General features: G+C 45.1%; 1 protein-coding gene across 1 annotated transcript in view; it reads left to right on the forward strand.

Moving 5' to 3' along the window:
• PRR23E (PRR23 family member E) overlaps positions 1-17035 on the forward strand; it is a 109373-nt gene that overhangs the window by 63295 nt on the left and 29043 nt on the right. The window lies entirely within an intron of this gene.

Genomic DNA, 17035 nt, shown 5'->3' on the forward strand with positions numbered 1-17035 from the left:
CACCCAGGGATCTCCCTTGTGTTTGTTATTTCTAAATGCTATCTGTCTCCCTGTTAAAGGCCAAGCAAATTCTGTGTCCCCATGATGTCCCCATCACCTTGGGGGTGCCTGGCCTCCTCCAAGATGGGCACTTATTTGAGCAAAGGTATGAGGGGCTACCTTGGGACATGGCCATTCTCTTGGCCTCAGCTGGGCTGTCCTGGCCTGCAAGTGGGGTAACTACAGGATCCTTTATTCCTTCAATAACTTCAACTAAAAACACTGTTCTCCTTCATCTGGACTTTAGGCCTGGGTGGCGTCACTTAACATTAAAAAAAATCAGTTATCTTTAGATATGTAAGTTCAAAGGTGTATATCTTTGTGATTGAGGGCTGGGTGGGTCTTAAACACAATTCTAAAAGCACAGGCTGTAAGACTTTAAAAAATGAGTGAATATATTAACGTTGGCAATGAAGATTTCTCTTCATTGAAAGACCCTGAAGAAAGTTCATAGGTGGGCAGTGGACCAGGAGAAGGTATTTGCAACATCTGAAACCAATAAGAGACTAGAATCTATCGTGGTTTGTGTATGTACTCACTGTACAGTATCATACATACGGGGCATGCATGCCTGCAGGCAGTAGGCAGGGGCATGGGGGAAAGTCACGACAGATGAACTGGCCCCCTGACAACATGGAACAATCTTAAAAATAGTGCTGAGTGGGGAAAGACAGCATGAAGTTTAAACATAGCACTATTTACGTAAATTAAAAATACACACAAAAGAGCAATGCTCATTTTGAAAGCACATGTACAACACCCATTGAACACAGGCAGGTTACCTTTGGGTAACGAAGGGGAAGGGGAAAAGGGAAATAACCTGAAAGGGAGGAATGTTTTCAGGCACAACAATATTAATTAGCTATAAATTGAGAAGCGCGGTTAATACAAACCCTCCACACTGGAGGTCCAAATTTCAAACAAAACAAAACCAAAAAAACCCAAAACACCCAGAACAACCAATCACAATAAAAATTGCAGCAGAATTTTTGACGAACATAACAAAGTTATTCTAAAATCTATCTACAAGAATAAAATTGTTTAAATAGGGAGGCCTATTTTGAAAAATAGGCTGAGAAAAGAGGGCTAACATACCCTAACAGATTTTAGTGCATCTTGCAAAGCCATGGTCATTAAGAGAGAGAAAGGCACAGAACAGAACATGAGTCTAAAAACCCTTCTAGGCCTGGCACAGGCAGTCATCGTATGTCCCTGCTAACAAAGCTGCTCTTCTGTGTGCTCATCAGCCTTGGCCCTACATTTGTGCAGTGAGCTTTGCTTGAGTGTTGACTCTGCCCGCCCTGGGTGTTTGCATGAAGTGGTGAGCACAACAGACCCCATCTGTGCTTCCAGAGCTCCCAGTACAGGGGATGGGGCAAAACTAACTGTACTGTCATTTTCAAATGGTCATAAGGAGGCATGATGAGAAAGTGGGGTGGGCTAGGGGTGCAGGAAGAGGGTGGTAGGGTGAAGTGCCCAGGAAGTCTTCTTGGGAGAGATGGTTTTTGCTAGGATCTGAAGGGTGCTCTGTATACCCTGGGCAAGTGTGTGGTGGTGGGGGATTTGTTCTAAGGAGGAGAGGTATGGGTGTACAGAGTCTTACCTGGAGGCAGATGGGTGGGATGAAAGTGGGGAGGTGGAGTGGGACCCCACCTTGGGGATGAGTCTGGAGAGTCCCTAAATTTAGGCTTTAATCCCTTGTGTTATCATTTAAACCTTTGTGGAGGTGGCCTTTATTTCCCACTGATGGAGTTTGAGAGCTGAAGGGCCTCTATTTCAGATGAGGGAACCAAGGCCCTGAGAGATGAGATGGTCAGGGGGCAAGGGAGGAGGGCCTTTAGGAGCTGTGCTTGGTCTCCCCAGGTCTGTTGGCCTCCAGATATTCCCTGCCCTCAGCCAGCCTCCTCTTGCCCTGCAGAGCCTGGGGCCTCAAGTTTAAGCAAAGCTGTTTGGGTGTTTAAATACTATCATTAATTATTGTAAGTGGGCTTATGAGCCTTATCAGTTTAGATTTGTATCTGCAGGAGAGCTGTTCATCTTAAATAAATATGTTTTTAATAATCTCTGAGTATTTATGGAGCATAAAGCTGTCAGAACAGAGACAGAGATTCCTGAAGTCGCTTGCTGGATGCTGCTCTGTGCCGAGTCATTATTAAAGATGCTCCCAGCAGGACAGCTAGCTTCCTGCTGCTGGGAGCAAACAGTAGACTTGGGTGATTATCATCTTCAAGTATTTTTAATAAGGCAGTGTTGGTTATTTAACCTACAATAACCACTTAATAAACATAGTAAATTACTTGCAGGTTTGGAAATATTCTCTGCTCCTCTAGGCCCCTGTTGGGACCACCTGTGTCACTGGGTTTTTGACAGGAAGTCCCAAGAAAGATGTTCTGTCCAAGCCCCTGCTTCAGAGCTTCTCAAACTGACCCAAGCCTCTGATTTTGGGGGGCATGGGTCAGGGTGGGGGCCTGGACAGAGCAGGGGCCAGCTACAGGCCCCTTACCATGTCTTATGTCTCAGGTTGGGGCAGGTGTGCCCCCTCCCCGTGCCAGGAGGAAGGCTAGGAGGCAGCCAAGAGGATGGGCAGTCTGTGTGTGGTTCAGGTTGGCCTGATAGTCCCCTCTTCCCACCTGCCTGGGCTAGGCTGGGCCATCCAGCCTCCTCTCTGAGCTGAGGCTCCTGCCCAAAAGGCTGTGTTGTTTCACCTCCCTTCTCTGTGGTGAGCTTACTTGTGCTTGGTCCCCTCAGCTTGGCTGACTCACTGATTTCACAGAACTTTCACATACCACTTTTAATCCATATGAAGTAGCTGCTGCTCATACCACCCCCTCTATCACCTGCCATCACAATCCAACACTTATTGATCAGATGAGAAAACTGAGGCTCAGTCTCTTGCCCAATTGGCGTTTGCAAGTGGTATAAATAAAATTATAAACCCTACCCATTCAGACACTCCAATACTCCCATATCTAGCCTATAATGTTCTGGCTATCTGTGAACCACACCAATGTTTAATGGCTTATATCTTAGCCAGTTCAGGCTGCTATAATAAATTGCTTAGATTGGGTGGCTTACACAACAGAAATGTATATCTCACAGTTTTGGATATCCAGAATCCAAGATCAAGGTGTGGGCAGATCTGGTTTCTAGAGAGGACTCACTTCCTGGCCTGTAGATGGCCACCTCCTTACTGTGTCCTCACACAGCAGAGACAGAAAGAGAGCTCTAGTCTCTTCCTCTTATAAGGACACTAATCCTATCATGGGGGACCACCCTCATGATCTCTCCTAAACTAAACACCTTCAAAAGGCCCCACTTCCATATACCACCATATTAGGGGTTTGGGCTTTACCGTATGAATTTGGGAGGGACATAAACATTCAGTTCACAACAGCTTAAAAAAACAAAATCAGGAGCAACTGGGTGGCACAGTAGATTAAGTGTCTGCCTTTGGCTCAGGTCATGATCTCAGGGTTCTGGGATAGAGCCTTGCATCAAGTTCCCTGCTCAGCAGCGAGTGTTTCTCTCCCTTTACCTCTTATTCTTCCTCATGATCTCTCTCTCTCTCTCTAAAATAAATAAAATATTAAAAAGAACAAAAATCATTTTATCATGATCTCTCCTGGTTCAGTGGACAGATGGGCTCCTCTGGATGGTTCTTGCCATCCAGGGTCTCCTACATGGTGGGAGTCATATGGGGGCTGGGGTGGAGTCATCTTAGGCTCACTTCCTGCTATGTCTGGTGGTTGACACTGGCTGTCAGCTGGGACCTTGGTGAGGCTCTGTGTGGTACCTGCCTCTTTCTGGCAAGGTGGATAGGTTTTCAGAATGAATATCTTAAGAGGGCTAGGTGAACACTGAACTGCCCCTTATGAACCAGCCTCAGATATCACAATACCATTCTGCTATAGTCACAGACCTCCCAGATCCAGGTAAGGGAACACAGACTCCACCCCCTGAAAGGAAGAGTTTTGCTATCCCACTGCAAGAGTATGTGGGATTGGAGACCCTGTTGTGGCTGGTTTGTAGGGCACAGCCAACAGCTGAGTACTAGTTTGCCAAGAAGCTGTGCTAAAGAACTTCCAATCCAAACTTCCAATCCTCAGTGTTATCTCCAGAGGTGGGCAGCATCTTAGTCCCTGTTTTCCATATAGGGAGACTGAAATTTGATGAGGGGCATGTTGGGAGTTGGGCTGGAGCTGGACCCTAGTCTGGGCAATTCAAGTCCATACAGCCATCCATCTCACAAGAGAAAGCTCAGATGAGAGAGTTGGGATGATTCCATAGTCCCTCTCTACTGCAGAGAACACAGCTTCCCTCAGGAAAGCCCCCATGGATCATGCTATTAACACAGTATCACCTAGAGGCCTCAGTGAGTGGTATGCCTAGGATGCCTTCACAATCTGTGAAAGTGCAGAGAGATAATATTAGAATTATCTCATAAAATGGCATAAATCAGGCTTTATATAGACATCAGAAGATATATTGATATGCATATATTAGTGTGCATATATTGATGCGCATACTTAAATCTTTTATCCAATGGGAAGATGAGATAAGATATTCATCAAGGATAGACACGGTCTAAACATAGACCATGTAAATAAAAACTACAAAACTAAAATGGTGCATGTTTAGACCATGTCTATCAAGAATAACAATCAAGGAAATTAAAATTAAAATTATAATGAGAAACTGCCACACCCAGAACAATGGTTAGAACTAAAAGGGTGTGTCTACACTTACCACCTTGACTCAGCATTGTGTTAGAGGTTCTAGCCAAAGAAATTAAAGAAAAGGAAGAATGAAAGAAAGAAAGACAGAAAGCAAGCAAGCAAGCAAGAAAGAACATCTAGTTTGTGAAGGAAGAAGTAAAGCTATTCTTAGATGTATAGACAACATGATATTGCATATAGAAAACCTTAAGGAATCTACAAAATGACTATTAGAGCTAATAAACAAGTTCAGCTATATTATAAGATATGAAATCAATATACAAAGATTAAATATATTTTTACACACTAGAATAAACAATTCAAAAATAAATTAAGAAAACAATTCCATTTATAATAGCATTAAAAATAATAAAATACTCAGGAATAAGTTTAACAAAAGAAGTGCAAGACCTGTACATTAAAAACTATAAAATGTCATTGAAAGAAACTAAAAAAGATCAAAATAAAATGAAAAACATCCCATGTTCATGGATTGGAAAATTTAATATTGTTAAAGATATTGTTAAGATAGCAATGTTTCCCAAATTGTCCTACTGATTCAACAGATTCAACAGAATCCTTCTATGAAGATCCTAAGAAATTAGGAAGCTGATCCAAAAATTGTATTAGTCAGGCATCTCCAAGAAATAGAAAAACAGAAACAATAGGATTAATATCTATCTATCTATCTATCTATCTATCTATCTATCTGTCTATCATCTATATATATATCTATCTATCCATCTATCTATTTCCTACCTATCTATTGAGACAGATTTTATATTAAGGAAATGGCTAATGTGATTGTGTGAGCTGACAAGTCTGAATTCTGCAGGGTAGGCCCACAGGCTGGAGACCCAAGGATGAGTTGATGTTGTATCTAGAGCCTGAAGGCAGTCTGGAAGCAGAATTCCTTTTACTTTGGAGGACCTTGGTGTTTTATTCTTAAGGCCTTAATCTTATTGGATGACATCTATCCAGATTATGGCAGATAGTTTGCTTTACTTATCTTAATGTTGATTACATCTAAAAAATACCTTTACAGCAACACCTAGTTTGGTGTTTGACAAAAACTGGGTACCATGGGTATCACAGCCTAGTCAAGTGTACACATATAATTAGTCACCACAGATTCATATATAAATCCAAGGAAATCATAGTAGCCAAAACAATCCTGGAAAAGCAGAGCAAATTTGGAAGGCTCACAACATCCCAATTACAAAACTCTCTACAAAGCTACAGTAGTTAAGATAGTGTGGTTCTGGCATAAGAACAGACATATAGACCACTGGAATAGAATTGAGAGTCCAGAAATGAATTCTTACATCTAAGGCCAACTGAGTTTCAACAAAAGTGCCAAGTCCATTTTTTTCAACAACCCATCCTGGGACAACTGGATGTCTACATGCAAAACAATAAAATTGGATCCCTACCTCACAACATAAGCAAAAATTATCCCAAAATGGATGAAAGATCTAAAAAATAGAAGGCAAAACTGGAAGCCTATTACAAGAAAACATAGATGTAAATATTTGTGATCTTAGATTTGGCAATGACGACTAAAGCAAAGGCAACCAATGAAAAAATAGATAAATTGGATTTCATTGAAATTTTTAAATTTTGTGCTTCAAATGACATTGTGAGGAAAGTGGAAAGACAACCCATATAATGGGAGTATTTACAAATCATATCTGATAGGGAGCATGTATCTAGAATATATTTAAAAAATATCAAAAAAGACAAATAACCCAGTTTAAAAATGAGCAAAGGGCTTGAATAGACATTTCTCCAAAGAAGATGCACAAATAGCCAGTAAGCACATGAAAAGATACTCAATATCATCAGCCATAAGGGAAATGCAAATAAAAACTACAACAAAATACTTCTTCACACCCAACAAGATGGCTGTAATTCACAAGACAGACAACAAATGTTGGTGAAGATGTGGAAAAATTGGAAACCCCATATAGTGCTAGTGGGAATAAAATGGTGCAGCTTCTGTGGAAAAGTTTGGAAATTCGTCAGAAAGTTAAACATAGAGCTACAATATGATCTGGAATTTCCACTTTTGTATATATACTTGAGAGAATCAAAAATGCATGTCCACACAAAGACTTGTGCATAAATGTTCACAGCAGCATCATTCACTTGCCTAACATTGGAAACAGTTCAAATGTCCATTACCAAAATGAACAAACAAACGAAACAAACAAAAACAAATGTCCATTACCTCATGAATGGATAAACAAAATGTGTTATATCCACACAGTGAAATATTCTGTAGCCATAAGAAAAAGGAATGAAGTGCTAATGCACGCACTTCATGATACATGGATAAAACTCAGAAACATTTATGAAAGTAGTCAGTTAAAAATGGCTCTATACTGGGAGGCCTGGGTGGCTCAGCAGTCGAGCATCTGCCTTTGGCTCAGGGCATTATTCCAGGATCCGAGGTCGAATTCTGCATCGGGCTCCTTGCAGGAAGCCTGCTTCTCCCTCTGCCTGTGTCTCTGCCTCTCTCTCTCTCTCTGTCTGTCTCTCATGAATAAATAAATAAAATCTTTTTTAAAAAATGATCTGTATTTTATTATTTAATTTATATAAAATATTCAGGATTGAGGCACAAAAGAAATTAGCTATTTTAAGGGCTAGGGAAGGGGGCAATGTGATATGACTACTAATAGGTACAGAGTTTCTGTTTGGGGTGATGAAATGTTTTCCAAGTAGATGGTAGTGAAAATTTAACAGCTTTGTAAATATTCTAAAAACCATTGAATTGTATATTTCAAAATGATGAATTGTATGGTACATGAATTTTATCTCAGTAAAAAAAATTACAATACCAAGTGTTGACAAGAATAAGGGGCAACTGGAATCTTCCATTGTTAGTGAGAGTGTAAAATGATACAACCACTGTGCAAAACTCTTTGGCATTTCCTTCTAAAATGAAATATATGGTTATATGACATGCCAATTCTACCCATAGGAATATGCCCAAAAGGCGTGAATGCATTTTTTTCACCAGTAACATGGACAAAAATATTCTCAGCAGCATTATTCATAAAAGCCACCAAATAGAAGCAACCCAAATGTTCATAGACAGCAAGATGGAGAAGTTGATTGTGATGGAATAATGCAATGCCTGCTGCACAGCAGTGACAGAGATTGACCTACTGTTGCAGGTGACACAGAAAGTCTTAGAAGGAATGATGGGCAATAATAATCCAGATACTAAAGAGCATACAGGATAAATCATTATATCATGTTCAGAAACAGATAAGATGTGGGAAGGGAAGCATGGGCAGCTCCTAGGGCCCAGAAGATTCTAAATATCGATCTGGGCTGTAGTTATGCAAATGTACACACATGTAAGTTTCTATTTGAGTAAAGCCTTAAGATTTGTGCACTAATCTATGTTGTATCTTGATAATTTTTCAAGTGTCAGGGCCACTGGAGTGCTGGGAAGTTGCTTGCAGAAGCAAACAGGTGGGGAAAAGGCCCCAGACTCTGCTCTGCAGGTGCAGCTATTCATCCTGAGGAGTGGAGTGGAGGTAGATAGCTAGGAGAGGCCCTGACTATCCTTGAGAAGTGAGGCCCTCTGCTACACAGTCAAGTCTAGCCTAATGTACCCTGAACATTGGATGAGGATTGTCCTGAGAACCACCTGGACCAATCAACAGGCATTCTTGATTGTAGCTCTGAGGCTGGACATTGCTGGCGACTCGGGATTGGTGGCTGACCCACTTGTGTGGACCTCCTGGGCAGGACTTTCAGGCCACATGGGGAGAAGCTGGTGGCTAGGTAGAGTAGGGATACCTCAGGCTCCCTGAGGATGTGCACAACCAATGTGCTTCTCTGGCCTGTTTCTTGGGATCCCTGAATGGGGCACATTTTTCCCAATTAAGCTGCATTTTGGAGAAGAGCAGAGGCAGGCCAAAGCTGGCTGGACTCTAGTGTCATATGTCACTTACTACATGGCTGTGTATGCTGGCTTGGGCTCCTATGCCATAGCTCAAAGGGCAATGGGCAAGCACTGGCACAGGGAAGGGCAGTAGAAGGAGTGACCCTGAAGTCCCAGAAGCTCAAGAGTCACTGGCTGAGGTAGTGTGGGGGTGGAAGATTTCCCTGGGACTCCTGCCCTTCAGCCTGGCCTTCTGAAGATATTGTGGTTTCCTTTCCTTGCTGGGGTTCTGATGCTAAAGAGGGCACAGTGGGAGGCTCTGGTCCTACCTGCTGTGGTGCATTGTCCATGGAGTCATGTGACACCATGGAGATAGTGACACCATCCATCAGTGAAGGCTGCACAGAAGGCCTTCTTTAAATATTGTTAAGTGTGCCAATATTGGGATGCTGAACAGGTATGAATAGACTGCTGGCCCAGCTAAGGTAGACATCCATAGTTAAAAGGGTTTCATGCAGGAGAAGGTGCAGGGCACAGCAGCATCTGAGAGCAGGACTGAGGAAGCAAGAAGGGGAAGGGGGAAGATGATCATGGGGTTGGGGGCTGAAGCCACTGCACATGGTTAGGGTACGTGGGAATGCCTGGACACTACACACTGAGGATTGGCTTGGGAAATGGTGTGTAGAGGTGGCAGTTCCGAGACACTAGTTCTGGCAGGAAGTAGATTGAGGGCAGGTGAGAGAGAAGAGGGATCAGGCCATGTCTCAGCTTCTAAGGATGTCTGGCTGTAGGTGTGTGTGTGTGTGTGTGTGTGTGTGTGTGTATGCACCTTGTGATTTGTGGGCTCTGTCTCTCTGTCATTTCCTCTCCTCTGCTCCTCTCTCCTCTGATACTGACTCTTCTCTTCAAATCACCCCCAGGTTTATATTTTTTCTTATTAAAATTTTTTATTATGAAATATATCACATATTCAAGTGTCTGTTATCGTCACCCCTGTGTTTTGTAGAGCTCACCACTTATGAATACACACTAAACAGCGTATTGTTTGGGCTTTCCTTTTTTAAAAAAAAAAAAACTTCATATAAATGAAATCAGACTTGTGCATTTTTCTGTGACTTCATTCTCTTGGGTGATATTGTTTCTGAGATTCTTTCACACTGATGTGTGTACCTACAGATCAATCATCTTCAGTGTTGTATGGAATTCTATTGGTTGAATATACCATTATTTATCTGTCCATTCTAATGTGGGTGGATGTATGGATCGCTTGCAAGATTTTTTTTCTGTTTAAGAACGATGCTACTGTGAGATTTCTTAGATGCATTTCCTGGGTCACATAAGTTTTGGGGGATGTGGGAGTGAGTTTCAGGGATGAGAATAATGGTCAGTCATGATTCAGAGTGGTTCTGCAACATACCCCTCACTAGCAGGGACTGAGGCCCTCCCCATTCCTTCTCATACTCTCCTTACGCTTTTCTTTCCTGTTTCTTGATCCAGTGGAGTTTAGACATGTGTTGATGTACCTGCTGAGTTTGATCAGACCAGTGTGAAGACAGGGTGATGTCCTATAGAGAGTGGCTGTGACAAGGTCTGGTGGGAGGGGAGTGTCCTGTGTGCCTCAGTGGCTTCTAATGTCTAAGTAGTCCTATTCCCTTGGGCTTATCTCAGCCCCCTGCTTGCCTCCCTATTGTTCTGCTCCTCTACCCCACCACAGCTGAACTGGACAAGCACCATTTTTCTGTCTCATCCAAACTGTCATCCAAAATGCAGCCCCTGGTTGAGGAAATCAAGATGCTCCTGTCCTCAAGGCAGCCCTCAGTCCCTATTGGGGTCTGCTGTCTTTGGAGCAGAAATCTCCCCCCTTCCCCCAGTCAGTTCTGGACTCCATCTGCCCTCAATCCTTGGTTCTGTCTTCTGTGGGAAGCTGGTTGGAAAATATGGGGAGTTGGTTCTTTGTTGCTGGTTTTCCAGGTGGTTTGTAAACACTCCCAAGGAAATGCTTCTCGGTAATGAATGAGGCCCCTGTGCAAGCTGAAATTGTATGAGCAATTAACCCTGCTGGCCCAGTTCCCAAGAGGAGCACCTCCAGCTGCTTTCCTGGGAGAAAGTCCAGAATCCCTGGATGTGACCCTCTCCTCTGTTCTCTCTCACCTGGGGGAGGGGTTGTTCAACAGTAGAGGGAGGGAGTGGGTGCATCTAGGCAGCTGTGGCTGCAAAGGAAGATCTGCTTCTGAGGCAGAAACCTGCTGGCACGTTCTAGAAAAGTGAGGCGGTCGTGGCAGTAGTGTGTGTGTGGTGGGCGGGAGGCGGGGGCGTGGAGCTGTGGGCAGAGGACAGCTACCCTCTGAAGCTTGTTATCCTGAAAGGTAAATTGCTCCTGGGCTCCGCGGCTTCTCAAGCCCAGGCACGGCCGAGCCCTGTCCATGGTGCTGAAAGGCCTGCCCGGAGCCGCAGCCCGGGCGTCAGCCTGGAACCGGCGCTACCCCTGCTGCTGAGTGACTGCTCAGTCCTCTAGCTTCTCCGAGAGCAGTTTTCTCCTCTGCAGCATGGGGGTGACAGTCAGCACTCCCCTCCCTCGGCTGTTAGGGAAGAGGAAGGCCTGACTCACATGCCAGTGGCTGTTAGTGCCCTGCTCCATCTTTCCCAGCTGTGCCACCTGGACAAGTCTCACACCCTCTCTGCGCCCCAATTCTGTCACCTGTCACAGAGATGCCAGGACAAAGATCCCTCCTGAGCACGATGCCAGGAAGGCAAGGTGAGGGTGCGTGTGTGTGCCAAAGCTGCACCTCTCCCCCAAGGACAAGGGATACTGGCTCCCTGGCCCTTTGTAATCTTAGTCAGGTGGGGTTCAGGAACTCTGGTTTTGTGGCAAGGCCTCTCTCCTTGGAGGCTAGCATGTCCCTCATTTATTCATTGGGGCTGGCATCCCTTGCTGCCCTGCAACCCATGGCTGGACATTAGGGCACAGGTGGAGCTCTCCTGAAACCCAGCTGTTCCCCCCATGGGGGGCCTTGTTGAGTGGGCATCTGGAAGTGTCTGGCAGTAGCAGGAGAAAAGCGTTATAAAAAAGCTGGTGAATAAAGTGTGAGGCCTGCTCTCTCCTGGTTAATAGCTTGCACAAGAGCCTCTTTGCCATCGGATTCAATTTATTCCCATCTGGGCCCTGCTGTCTCCATCAATTCAGCTAATAAAGAGAGGTGGATGGCCGTGACCTGGGCTGCTGCAGAGGCCTCTTCTAAGCTAATTAACCGGCCTGAACAATCCCTTTTAATACTTCTGTGCTTAATGCCCTAAAAGGGAAAAAATGAACAGGGGATGGGGGAGGGGGAAGGACTGGGAGCAGGAGGCTGGGTGGTGGAGGAAAAGTGAGGGAGTCTGGTGGCTCTGGAGGCTGCTTGGGGAAGTGAGGAAGGCAGAGAATCCAGCTCCAGAAGCTCAGCCCTGAGCCTCAGCTCTGCAACCCTGAGTGACTAGCCTTGCTGTCTGAACCTCAGTTTTCTCACAAGTGGGGTATGTGCTGGTAAGAGAAACAAAGGGGCAAGCTGATGTGAACTCATGCTCCCTTTGTGTGGGACAAACTCCAGGGAAAAAGGTGTGGGATGTGTTGCAATGTGCGCAGAGAACAGGAGGTCGGCAGCTGGTAATGTCTGTGGAAGACTTGCAGGGAGATAAACTGTCCACCATTGTACTCTTTGGTAGCAAGTGGGCTTTGTTTCAGGCTGCCAGGGCTCAACACTTAGCCAAGGAAGCCTAGAAGGAGTCTTCCCCACTCTCACCTCAGCATCCTCATCTGTAAAATACGAATAAGAGTAATGCTCTGTTCCTAGAGCTCTTATAAGGATTGCATGAAATAATGTTGGTAAAGCACTTAGTTGCTTCCTCGATAAATCCTAGTTGTAATCATAATGTTACTACTGTGATTTGAATTCTTACCTGGTGTGTATATTAGCTATGAAAAGACATTCTTTTATTTGAAAAGGCACAGACAAAATTCCATTCTCCTGGGGGCCATGAGGATTCACCTGTGCCTGCCCAGTGCCAACCCCAAGGCTGGGTGCTTCCTGGCATGGATATCAGCAGACTCCCCTGGCACTGGAGCAGAGAAGGATGCGGCCCTGGGTAACTTTGCCCATGTCACTTCACCTCTCTGTGTCTGTGTTCCCACCTGCAGAATCAAGTCATTGTTTCCAAGGCACTACTCTGCCCGGCAATTCTCCCCACTCTGAGGATGGACTTTCTGTGCAACTCAGCACATGACCTTTGGCTGTCAACACGTTCAAGGTTGGCCTAAGTCACAGAGAGGTCACCTAAAGCCTTGCCCTTCCCAGAGCAGCCTGTACCAGTGGCTGAGTGACCTTTTCTGTCTCAGGGCCTTTGCAGAAAGGCTTAGCTATTTCAGCCCAACAAGGAATCATCTAGCTGGCCTCATTTACTTCAGTGCTTCCTGCAGGTAAGCCAAGGCTTTACTGGCCCTTTGCTCTCACTTGTGGAACTTCTATTCCATTGAGATTCCTACAAGAATCATACGGAACCTACCCAGAGAAAACCTCAGGGCTCAATGCCATCTCTAACGTGATGACTCACAGATGCACTTCTCCAGCTCTCCTTTCTCCCCAACCTCCAGAGTTTTTTTTTTTTAATAAATTAATTTTTATTGGTGTTCAATTTACCAACATACAGAATAACACCCATTGCTCATCCCGTCAAGTGTCCCCCTCCGTGCCCGTCACCCATTCACCCCCACCCCCCGCCCTCCTCCCCTTCCACCACCCCTAGTTCGTTTCCCAGAGTTAGGAGTCTTTATGTTCTGTGTCCCTTTCTGATATTTCCCACACATTTCTTCTCCCTTCCCTTATATTCCCCTTCACTATTATTCATATTCCCCAAATGAGTGAGAACATACACTGTTTGTCCTTCTCCGATTGACTTACTTCACTCAGCATAATACCCTCCAGTTCCATCCACGTTGAAGCAAATGGTGGGTATTTGTCGTTTCTAATGGCTGAGGAATATTCCATTGTACACATAGACCACATCTTCTTTATCCATTCATCTTTCGATGGGCACCGAGGCTCCTTCCACAGTTTGGCTATTGTGGACATTGCTGCTATAAACATCGGGGTGCAGGTGTCCCGGCGTTTCATTGCATCTGAATCTTTGGGGTAAATCCCCAACAGTGCAATTGCTGGGTCATAGGGCAGGTCTATTTTTAACTCTTTGAGGAACCTCCACACAGTTTTCCAGAGTGGCTGCACCAGTTCACATTCCCACCAACAGTGTAAGAGGGTTCCCTTTTCTCTGCATCCTCTCCAACATTTGTTGTTTCCTGCCTTGTTAATTTTCCCCATTCTCACTGGTGTGACAACCTCCAGAGTTATGTCAGCTCTCTGACATCTCTACTTGGGTGTTCAGTAGGCATTGCAAACTCAACATGGCCTGAATTGAGCTCCTTCCTGGTGATGCACACTCTCCCTCTTCCAAACCTGCTCTTCCCACAGTCTTCCCATATCAGCAAGGAGCTGCTCCCTCCTTTCTGAGGCTGGGCTAAAAATCTTGGAGTCGGTCTTTGCTTTGCCCTTTCTCACAAATATCCAGTTCATTCCAAAATCCTGTGGATCTATCTCCAAACCACCAGCCAGATCTTATGCCTTCTGCTGCCATCACCCTCTCTCTCCCTTGTCCTTAACCCCTCCAGTCTACTGTCTACTCAGCAGCCATAGTACCTGCTGCAAAATGTAATCCAGACCACATCATGCCTCTGCTCAAAACCCTGCAGTGGTTTCCAGTCTCATTCACAATGGAGCCAAGGGTCCTTCCCTAACCTACAAGACCCTAACTGACCCAGCCCTGCTGACCTCCACAGATTCATCTCCTGCCTACTCACTGACTTGCTCTGTTTCTGCCAACTGACCACTTTGAATACACCATGCATTATTTTTTTCTGTCTCAGGGCCTTTGTACTTGATGTCACTTTTTTCCCTTCAGACTATGCTCAAATGCCACCTCTCACATCTTCCTCACTCCCTACTTGGCTGTTCTAGTCAGTTTTCCTTCATAAAAGGAATCATCTGCTGATCTATATCTGTATCTACACATACTTGTGCATCTACATCTATACCTGCATCTATGTTCATATGGCATTTCTACCTGCACTAGAACATACACTTTGTGAGACGCTATCTATTTTGTTCTCTGATATAGCAATACTTCATCTGGTTCATCTGAATTGAGATGTGCTGTCAGTGTGTAAAATACACACCATATTTTGAAGACTTAACACACACACACACAGAAAAAGTATAAAATAGCTTTCTGATAAGTTTTGTACTAACTATGTGTTAAGATGATAATGTTTTAGATGTATGCATACTATTAAAATCAATATTACCTGTTCCATGTTTCTTTTTTTATTGTGGCTGCTAGAAAATCCTATTTCCATTGAACACTTCTGTTTCAGAGAATGGAATGTAACCTGGCTTGGATTTTCTTTGTCTTGTGTTTCCCTTGCTGGGAGGCCTGGCTTCCTATTTCTATGGAGCTCTCCCCTGCCCTGGACCTGGAGGTGGAGAAGGGAAAAAGCAGCCATGGAGCTATACACTCCATGGTGCTAGAAAGGGCCCTATCCTGCAGCCAGGCAGCAACCTGCAGGTCAATAACTTGTTGAGTGGCCCCAGGACCCTGTCGGGTAGTTCATTTGGAGTCCTGCCCTTGTGCTTTGTGCCAGACACGACCAGAAGAGAGGAGGCATCTTGTCCTAAAGGCAGCTTCTCTCTCTGAGGGTGAAAAGGCTTTTGAAAGGGAAACAGCCTGTAATTAGAACAGTAAATTGTGTGATCCTGATGGCAGGTGGAGACAAGTGGGAGAAGGTGGTAAACAGGAAGCTCCTGGCAGGCTGGCAGGGTCAGTACATTTATCTTTCTAGAGCACTGGAAGGTCTTGAACACAGCAGGGTTCAGATGGGCGACTTGTTTTGTTACACACCCTCGTGCTGCTCTGAGTGCCAGAGGACCACAAGGATGAGACGCCTGATGCCCTCCCCCTTGGGACTGCTGTCAGGGAAAACCACTGGTTCCCTTTCAGGCTAAGGGGAACCAGCCTCCCTTCTTGCCTGGGTCCAATCCTAGCTCCATCCCTTTCCAGTCTTGGTAAGTCACTTCAACACTCCAGAACAGTGCCTGTTCAAGGGACTCTTATAGGATCTCCTCAAGCCCTGGGGTTCCTGAGGGGTGAGCAAGAGAGAAGGTGAGGCGCTATGTGGGGGCGGGGCTCTGTAGATGTAACACTCCAAACCAAACTTCCAACATTTGTCTATCATGATTTGCTAAAATATTTTAAAACAACTTTGGATTTTTTAAAAATCAGAACAAAACAATTACAAATGCAAATTGGATAGAGGACTTAGGAGTAATTGGTCTTCACTCTGGCCCACCTTTTCCCTCCTTTGAATGAATCCTCTTAACTCCTTAAACTGTGGAAACGTCTTAAGCAGGCTTAATCGACCGTATCCCTGGCTGGGGTCCACACTCCAAGTGGACACACTTCTGCTCTCTCCCCTTCCCCATCCACCCGAGTGTACCACTACTGATGGTCTTTATCTTGCTGTAACTTTACACTTTTATTTTTTGTTTCATCAGCTACTGATAGCACCAATAGATACGAATGTGTATACCTTCTGCTTAGTTTCCCAGATGCAGAAGCACACTGGGACAGGAGGGAGCTTGTTTCCCTGGGTCTCAGTTCTGCCTCAAAGCCCCAAATCTGCTGGGAAAGGGCCCTGCTGGCTCTTCCTGCCTGCCCAGAGAGCCCCACTCTAGCTCTCACCTGTGTGAGACCATTCCCCCCAACCCCAACCCCGCACTGCTCTCAGCAGGGCTCCCTGTTCCCCACCCACCCCAAATCCCTGCCATGTCCTCACCACCCAGTGTGGTGGACTCAGCCATCCTGATGACCTCCCAGCTGAGCCCTCTCTTCCTGTGCTTTGGGCGATGAGGCAGTGAGATGATGGGCTTGACCCTGTGGGAGAGAGATGATGAGGCCAGTTCACTGGACATTTAGCTAGCCAGTTCAAGGCAGCATATTTGTCAGAATTACTCATTCAGGTGGGAACAGGTGCAATCTCATTTAACCCTTCCTTTAATGCCATGAGGAGGGGATCATCATCTCAGGGGACAAGTGGGGAAACTGAGGCACAGGGAGATTCAGCAGCTTGCCCACGACACACAGGTTGTGAAAAGTGGAGCAAGGGGGCATGCCTGGGAGTGTAACTCACTAACACATCACTGTTTTTATTGTCTCAGTGGTGTCTGTCAAAGCCAGTAATTATCCGGGTACATGCATGTTGCCTGTTTTCCTCCATGAGCATATTGGCCCCAAGAGCAGG

The sequence above is a fragment of the Nyctereutes procyonoides genome, unplaced genomic scaffold (assembly GCF_905146905.1).
Source record: "Nyctereutes procyonoides isolate TBG_1078 unplaced genomic scaffold, NYPRO_anot_genome, whole genome shotgun sequence".
Taxonomy (NCBI): domain Eukaryota; kingdom Metazoa; phylum Chordata; class Mammalia; order Carnivora; family Canidae; genus Nyctereutes; species Nyctereutes procyonoides.